We start from the raw sequence: 6,019 nt of genomic DNA, 5'->3' as shown, positions 1-6,019 counted from the left end.
ATCGCTTAGTGCAATTCTCTTAACGAGGACCCCGGCCGCTCCACCCCATCCCGTACCATCAGTGTTCCCGGAGATGCCCTCGGCTCCGACGATCCAGAACTCGGAGGAGTCGCTACCTTTCCCCGAACTCCCCGTACCTTGCATCCGGGCCTCACCTAAGGTCCCCTAAACATCGCGGGGCTTTTGTCTGCCGGTAAAGAGAAGTATTTCCTCGAGCCGCTGCAAGCAACGAAATCCGAAATTGCGTCTCCTTTCTTCCGCTCCCGTAAAATATATTGTAAGAGGAAAGAAAAAATATCTAACTAAAGGAGAGGCCCCAGCGAGGATCGAACTCGCGACCCCTGGTTTACAAGACCAGTGCTCTAACCACTGAGCTATGGAGCCGCCTATCATCCTTTCCAATATAATTGAATGATAGCGAGCTTTAGGCGGTTTCCGCTTTCCATTAACTTCATTTTGATTCTTTGGCGCCAAAGAGAACTTTCCGGTGCTTCACAGTCGCAGGCACTTAAAAGAAAGAATTGGGAAAACAAAGTATTACCTAAGGGTGGGGCTCCATTCAACTGCTAGCCACTTAAAATACATAGTTAAGCAAGTTAATTAATGCAAAGCGAGCGTTAGACTCGGTGGCCGACTCAAAATGATTCTACACCAGAAAACAGAAGACATCTTCTTGCTCTTGCTGTAGCTGCTGCTTCTTACACTGTCCTCTAAGTTGACATCCTGAGATCATTAAACACCTTGAGGAAAACGCTGTATTCTTGGAGTCATCAATCAGGCAATAAGTGTTAAGTGCTTACAAGGAGGCAAGCCTGGGGATCAGACAGCCTCTGCCTTTAAGGGGAATACATTTTTTAAATAAAAAAAATTGTTTCAATCCATACCTTCCATCTTAGATCAATATTGTGTTTGGGTTCTAAGGCAGAAGAGCGGTAAAGGTTAGGCAATGGGAGTTCAGGGACTTGCCCAGGTTCATACAGCTAGGAAGTGTCTGAGGGTAGATTTGAACTCAGCTCTTCCTGACTCAAGTACTAATGGGTTTTCTACCCACAGTTCCACCTAATTGCCTCAAGGGATTTTAATTCCTTTGAAATGGTCTCTGGAGGATGGATCAGGAATTAGTTAATTTTTCTAGCAACCTCAAGTTCAAGAGCCCCAGAATCCAGCCTTCTAGTTAGAGAAAGGGGATTTCCTTGGCTAGCTGATTCCAGAATCCATTGGTCTAGCTTGAGAAGGGACAAGTTTTTGGTCAGCACAAACCAACCCCAAGTCTGAGAAGGACATGCTTGGATTTTGCAGTTGACCTCTGGAGAAAAGATGAAGAGCAGAAATGAATTGAAGCCACAGTATGTAGGAGCAAATGACTTGGACTTTCTATTTCATGATTTCAGTCAGTTATTTGAGAATATGGGTCAAACAGGAAAGGGGGAGGGGAGGAGGTTGAATGCTTGTCTTGTGACCTCAAATATGTTTCCCTTCTAGGGGAGAAGAAGGTCTCTCTGGTGGTAAAAGTATGATTTACCAGAATTTCAGGAGTTGATTGTCTATCACTTGCAATTGCATTTCCCTTCTGAGAAGTCCAAGTCCTCAGAGTACCATTTAACAAAATGTTTGTATGAATATTTTTAAAGTGTTGAGGTGTTGCCTGTTTAGCAGCCTTAAAGTCATTTCCCTTCCAGGGACCAAATCACAGGGTGGCCCAATGATTTGGAGGACTCCATGTGCACCTATGAAAGAGGGAGGACACCAGAATGAGGGCATTGTTTATGGACCGTTATGAATACTTTATGTATCTTTACATTTCATTGTGGGCTCTTCTGAATTCCTTGTGTTTTCTGTAATTTCTTTGGAGTTAACTTAAGGCTATCCTGTACCCAATATGTATGCAATGTTAGCTTGAATACTTACATGGGATCTGAGAGCACTTTTTGGAGACCAAGACACAAACTATTCTGAGATTTCCAAGTGTAAATTTTGGGGTAGAGTCGTCATAAGCCAAATAGTTGTTTATTGGGAATAAGTCCCTAAGATTGAACCTGATCTGTGTAATCTTAAAGCTTGGGGGCCCAGAATTCATGGGTTATATGTATATATGTTTATTTTGGTTTGCCCTTACATCAACCTTGTGAAGTAGTTTTTATAGATATTATTGCCGTTTTGCACTTTAGGAAATAGAAACTCAGATCATAGTAACCCAGTAAAAAGTCAGAATTAGGATTTGAACTCTGATTGTGCTATATTGTAGAGTTGTCCTACTAACTCAATGAGCCACTCTGACTCTTCCTGCCCAAGAAATTGACAAACATGACCTCAGGGACCTGAGATAGAATTAAAAACCCAAAACAAAACAGAACAAAAAAAAAAACCGATTCTCTTTTGCTCTCTTTCACTAACTCTAGTCACCTGTCTTCCTAAAATTTCTTTCATAGAGGAGAGGAAAGGAGGTCGAAAGATGATAGAAAGTTTTGGAACATTGTTGATGATATTCGGAATGGTTTTTCTCTTGCATCTAAGTGGAATTGAATCTAGGCCTTGAAAAAATTATAGAATTCCTTACATCTTGTATTATAGGATATCATCCTTTGTTCCTTAAATCCTCCCAATAAACATAGGTTCTTGCTCAATCCCATCCCATAATCTTCATGCCCTGTGACTTTCTCAGTTCCTATTGCCATTTCAACAGAAGATCCCAGAAAAGATTTGGGAATGCAGTCAACTGCACTGAGGTAAACAGTACCCTGGGAAGAGGAGGAAGAAAGCCCAGGTAGCAGAGATTGTATAAGCCTTTGGTGAGCCCTTGGCAGTTTTTGAAAACTGTGCACCTTGTGTATTGCTATGCCTTGGAAGCTTTGAGTTTTCATTGCCATAGAAGAGTTAATTTTATGCCAAAGCTGCCATACAGAATAGATTTTGTGTGTACTTTTATGTGAATTTTTTTTAGCACTCTTCTTCCACCTCTTTCCTTTTGCCATGTCTTTGGAAGACAGGGTAAGGAGGGACTGGCCAAGTTCCTTGTTTTGTATTGAACCTCACTGAAGTCTCTTAAGAATGAGTACTGCTTCAAATCTGGCCTCAGACACTTCCCAGCTGGGTGACCCTGGGCAAGTCACTTGACCTCCATTGCCTACCCTTACTACTCTTCTGCCTTGGAGCCAATACACAGTATTGACTCCAAGACGGAAGGTAAGGGTTAAAAAAAAAAAGAATGGGTACTGCAAGAAGAGCTGAGGAAAAGGGGAGTGGGTAGGGGAATTTAAGTAGTCATGGTAGGAACAATAAGACTGCTTTACAAGGACAGAGAAAGAAAGTGGTGAGAGCCACTCATTTTCTGTTTTGATATCTCTAGGCAGGAGCTGGTTCATGAGGATATCAGTAATACAAGAGTGGCTAGAAGCATGGCTAATGAGGAACAATAGGCCTGAAGAAAAATGACCAGAAAAGAGGTTTCCCAGAGGTACTTAAAATTCGAATTGTTTAAATCCATACTAGTAACACTCCCTTTTTATTTTAAAAGATATTTTATTTTTTCCTCAATTATATGAAAGAATTTTTTTGGTCTTTGTTTTTTTAAAGTTTGAGCCAAAAATTTCCCCTTCCCTCTTCCCCAAACAGTAAGCAATCTGATACAGATTTTAGATATGTAATAATGTAAGACATTTTTACATAATAACTCCCTTTAGAGTGATACTAGTGTTGCTTTCCAGAATAAGGCTTCTGGGACTCCTGGAGACATAGACACTTCCTTGGAGCTTCCTCTGGTATGCGATCTGGTACAAGACAGTGCAAAACTTGATTTTCATGGCGAATATGATCAGGATAGTGGTTAGCAGTGCCCTGTATCGGTTAAATGTTTACAAAAAGTAATACAAAAACTCCACTATAATCTGCCTTTTCAGAGGTGTACTTTGAATGTGGCCCGAGTGTTCCCCAGTATGCCAACATACCCTGAAGTCAGCTTTCCTTCTCCTCAAGGGAATGGGCAATGGTAGTGGTTGGTAGAGGGTGTGCCAGCCCAGTTATGAGTATGTCTATGGCAGTAGTCTCTTGGATCATTACAGTATGGAGGTGATCATTGGTTCTCCTGTACTATGTGGGTAGTGGTAATAGGGGTTCTGAGACCAAAAAGTTCGAGAACATATTTCCTGGCCACATACTGACTTATATGATCCCAAATTAACATTTCCTATGTCATATTGTATTTTAAGATGTATTTTGTTAAACATTTACTAATTCCATTTTAACCTGGTTCAGGCTGTACTTAGAAGTTTTGTGGGCTGCCTGTGACTTGCCATATTTGATATCTCTGTTCTAGATTGTGATGCCTAGTTGAATGGAACAATTAGGAATCTTTGAGTACAGGCCTAGAAGCTACATTCAGAGAGGTTCACATCACCAAAAGGCTAGTTACCAGGTTTTCCTTCTTTTTTTAAAGTTTAATTTTATTGATTAATTAAGAACATTTTTCCATGGTTACATGATTCATGTTCTTTCTCTCCCCTCCTTCCATGCCCCCCCATAGCCAACATGTAATTCTACTGGATTTTACATGTGTCATTGATCAAGACCTATTTCCCTATTATTAATGTTTGCAATAGGGTGATCGTTTAGAGTCTACATCCTTAATCATCTCCCCATTGATCCAAGTGATCAAGCAGTTGTTTTTCTTTTGTGTTTCTGCTCTCTCAGTTGTTTCTCTGGATGTGGGTAGGGTTCTTTCTCATAAATCTCTCAGAAATGTTTTGGATCATTGCATTGTTGCTAGTAGAAGTCCATTACAATTGATTGTGCCACGGTATATCCATCTGTATAAGGTTTTCCTGGTTCTGCTTTTTTCACTCTGCATCAATTCCTGGAAGTCATTCCAGTTCATATGGAATTCCTCCAGTTCAGTATTCCTTTTAGCACAATAGTATTCCATCACCAAAAGATAACACAATTTGTTCAGTCATTCCCCAAACGAAGGGCATCCCCTCATTTTCCAATTTTTTTTTTGCCACCACAGAGAGCACGGCTACAAATATTTTTGTACAAGTCTTTTTCCTTATTATCTCTTTGGGGTATAAACCCAGCAGTGGTATGGCTGGATCAAAGAGCAGGCAGTCTTTTAAGGCCCTTTGAGCATAGTTCCAAATTGCCATCCAGAATGGTTGGATCAATTCACAATTCTACCAGCAATGCATTAATGTCTCTGTTTTTCTACATCCCCTCCAACATTAGGTTTTTCTTCTGAAGGGTTAAAGTAAACTTTTAGTAAATCTTCCCTGTTGTATATCATAGGCTTCATATTTACCAGCAGAGACTGGGGCTGCTTTGAACTTTTGCTAATTCTCAGCAGCTTCCCAAGGTCTCTGACTATCTGAGGGTAAGCATACTTCTGTGAGATTAACCCTTGACTAACAGAATGTGTTGTTTTCATGACTCTTGATTAAATTTTGAGACATGTTTTGCCTGGCCACTTTTGGAGGCTTGAGACCTTGGTTGGATTGCTGGGACTCTGGGAGCAATGATGCAAACCACAACTGGCAAAAGCTTTCTTTGTTTTGAGGTCAATAAAAATCCCTTTCTGGAAAATGGATTTTGAAGTCTCACCCTTGGAAAGGATGCTTTGCTTGGGGCTTTCCTGAATGGGACATCCTGAAGGCTATATCTTGGGACTTCCCAGTCAGAATATTCAGATGTAGGTACCTCCACATTCATTGATGAATCTTTTTCTTTCCCTTATTATTGCTGGTATTGTTCTTATTTATAAATATATATTCATTTATGCTTTCTGTTGATTCTAAATTGCTGGAAAGGCATAATAATAATAAACCTATTTCTTTTTACTTAAGCCGTGAAGATACCTGTCTTACTGTAGGAGCAAATTTTGAACCACAAATAGTTAAGTTAAGCAGATGCATAACACCTTAATGTTTATACCTTCCTTCTTCCTTCCTTTCTATTCCTTCCTTCCTTCCTTCCTTCCTTCCTTCCTTCCTTCCTTCCTTCCTTCCTTCCTTCCTTCCTTCCTTCCTTCCTT

The 6,019-nt window shown here is 40.4% G+C and overlaps 1 non-coding gene across 1 annotated transcript; it reads right to left on the bottom strand.

Annotated features, from left to right (window-relative positions):
- Nucleotides 1–311: 311 nt before the first annotated feature.
- Nucleotides 312–384, bottom strand: TRNAT-UGU. Its single transcript has one exon. It is a non-coding gene; the product is annotated as a tRNA-Thr (tRNA).
- Nucleotides 385–6,019: the final 5,635 nt, after the last annotated feature.

Source organism: Gracilinanus agilis, chromosome 4 (genome assembly GCF_016433145.1).
Source record: "Gracilinanus agilis isolate LMUSP501 chromosome 4, AgileGrace, whole genome shotgun sequence".
In the NCBI taxonomy this organism is placed as follows: Eukaryota; Metazoa; Chordata; class Mammalia; order Didelphimorphia; family Didelphidae; genus Gracilinanus; species Gracilinanus agilis.
The sequence above is the reverse complement of the archived record's forward strand: the minus strand, read 5'-3'. Positions and strand labels throughout refer to the sequence as shown.